Here is a 3,191-nt window from a genome sequence, read left to right on the forward strand (position 1 = left end):
GCCTCCAAGTCCTTTATGAATCTAATTTTGAACCAGGTGCTGGGGGATTGAACCGTGGTCCCTGATGCTTTTGCTAAGCTTGTTCTAAGTAGGTGCTTTAGACCACTGAGCCATCTCTCCAGCCCTGAAGAATTTTGATGTAAAGGAATCTTTAAAATAGTTTTATGTAAGCTAGGAAATGAAATAATTTGCTAAAACATTATATTATTTGTATAACTCAAATCCGACAGAATGGCAACCTCACAACTTATTTGAACTTTCAGTATTGAAGTCATGACTTCTCATCCATTTAAAAGCACTTTGTAGGAAGGGAGTCTTTGGGAGACTCACTATGCAACAAGCCTATAGTACTGTGGTACAATTGATGATTCCCCAAAGATGTTCTGCTCCTAATCCATGAACTCACAGCTATGTCAGCTTACGTAGCAAAGTGAAGTGAAATTGCAGATATAATTAAGATTAATAAGACAGGAAGACGTTTTTGCATCTATTTCCATCCATTCATTCTGCTCATTTTTTTGTTCATGATGAATCCAGTGTGATGCCAGGGTCCTTAGGAGTAGAAAAGGAATAAAGATTGGAGTCAGAGAGTGACAGTCCAGGGAGATGTGGCTGGAGGAAACACTCATGGAAATAGGAGGATTTGGGCTTCAAATACAGCAGATAGATCAGCAGCCTGAAAAGGAGGGGAGGCGCTAGAACTGGAAAGGAAAGGCAAAAGAAAAGCAAGGAGCAGTTTCACTGAGACCCTTTAGTCAGCCTCATAAGAACTGCATCAAACTTCTAACCTAGAGAAGTGTAAAATACTGAACCTGTCACTGTTTTAATTCAATAAACAGTAGAGAATTTGTTCCATCAAAATTTAAAAAATTAAAAGTTAAAAAAATAAAAAATAAATTTAAAAAAAAACTTGGGGCTGGGGAGATGGCTCAGTGGAATAAGCGCTTCCCTGGCAAACGCAAGGCCCTGAGTTCAATCCCTGGTTCCGCAGAAAAAAATAAGAATATACACTGTTAGAATTTTTCCAAAACATTTCCAAGGTGACTAATTTATGAAGTAGTAATGACCAAACTTTCCTGACACTACCTATAAAGTATTGCTAATTTGGAAAATAAAATAGTGACACTATTGTTATGGGAGGTACATTAGTTAAAAAAAAAAAAAAAAAAAAAAAAAAAAAGGATGGCGCTTTGGCCTGACTCTGTCTTATAATGGGCCCAGCTTGTTGGTGGGCATAGCTTGCTGCATTCTCACATGCTAACTCCTATATTTGTCATTGAAATAGCTTGACTTGGTAAGTGGCAAAAATTGTACCAACTTTTTCTGGCTCATGGACTTGGGGATAATGTGGCAAAAAGATAAAATGAAAATCCCTAAATTCATTAACTCCAACAAAAGTAGTAAGAAAAACGTAGTCCCACATCTTTCTGAATGAATTATGGGGCAACTTTGACCATTAGAGGCTTAAAAGAAGCAGAGCTGAGGGTTCACAGCCCAGCCTTGCTTACACACAATGCTGGTCCAGTGAAAAAGTTGGCTGAATCTATGCGGGTTGTTGAAGATGCACTCAAAGAGTGATTTCAATTGCAGCTTTACTCCAAAACTCTGTGTTGGGAGAGAGGGTGTGTGCCTGTGAGCGTATTTCTCTCTACTACAACAAGTAAGCAGAATTACAAATGCTATATCACTATTGATCTGGAAAATAAATATTTCTCCATTACTAACACTTATGTAAATTAATTTAAAGTAATTTGGCTTTTACCTGGCAGCAACATAAATATATTTCACTGTCCTATCTCAAAGCTGAGTTATTTCTTCTATAGCTTTCTGTCATAATAGAGTCCATAGGAAATTCGATTAGTTAATGTCACCAAAAATATAGTAGTAACCTACTGATAACATATTTGTAATTATAAGTAGGAAACACTGGCTATCTGTTGCTCTTTATCTCAAAAATAAAAGACAAACACAGAAGAATTAAACCTCTAATATATCATTAAAGTTTTAAAGATGAAATGGTCTGTGACAGTTACTCTAAATAAAAGCAAGTCCCTACAATATCTGCCAGATGTAGAAAAATATAGCACACGATGGACTTTTTTAAAATCAACACAACTCCCAATACTATTATGGGCTACAGGACTCTTTTAGAATATTTTGCTGAGTTTACACACCTATAATATTCAAATAACGGAACTTAACAAAGAAAGGGTATACAGATGATTGTATCTGTGTATTCAAAGTGGTTTGGATAGATATATAGTTACATTCTCTTAATGAATAGAATGATTTGTTCTAATGGTGTTTGTAAGTAGGATCACAAGTCTGCATCTTGTACAGCAATTAACCACTAGGAAGAATGTATGCAGTGTGTTAATTATTGAAACTGTCCTACCGAAATAAAATAAAATAAAATAAAATAAAATAAAATAAAATAAAATGCACATTTGATAGTTTATGTGGGGCTGACTATAGAAATGACTTTGCACATACAAAGGGATTTTTGATCTAAAATTTGTTAGTACTTCTGTTGACTATTGTCTTATTTTCTGCATTCTTAATGCTTTCACTTTTGGATGTCCTGGAGAGAGTATCTCTGGCAAGGTTAGCTAATTCCCTCAGAGGGCAAAGGACTTCCCTTTGAGGATACCTTTCATATGTACTCCCAAATCCAGATCCTACACTGCCAGTCATCCCTTTTTAAATGTTCACATGACAAACCAATTTCCCTCTTGCTCTAAATTGTCCAAGGACCAGCTAACAACCACTAGGGACCACACTTGTCCCTCGGAGGCTGGCTAAATTATTCAGGTAGCAAGTCCTAAAGTTCCCCAGTCTATTTTCCCTAGCTCACCTACTCTTTCCCTTGAGAATCCCAATAATGCCCTTGTTACTTCTGCCAACTCCCTGACACTGGTCTTTCCTCATGTAGCCTTGTGTGGACTACTATGCTCCCTCTTCAGGTTCTGTGGGTAGAAGCTTCTTCCTTTATGAAAGTCATTTCTATGTCTGAGTGTCTTACATACCTGGTGAGAATAAACTTCCTATCTATTTGTACACACACCTGTACATGACATACATCATATATACATGCCACCTTACACATAGGTAATGATTTTTTAAAAATGTAAGATAAGATACTTTCAATGAAAATTAACAGCTGGCCAAGTAGCTCAGCAGATAAAAGCGCC

The sequence above is a fragment of the Octodon degus genome, unplaced genomic scaffold, assembly GCF_000260255.1.
Source record: "Octodon degus isolate 3935 unplaced genomic scaffold, OctDeg1.0 scaffold00022, whole genome shotgun sequence".
NCBI classification, from domain to species: domain Eukaryota; kingdom Metazoa; phylum Chordata; class Mammalia; order Rodentia; family Octodontidae; genus Octodon; species Octodon degus.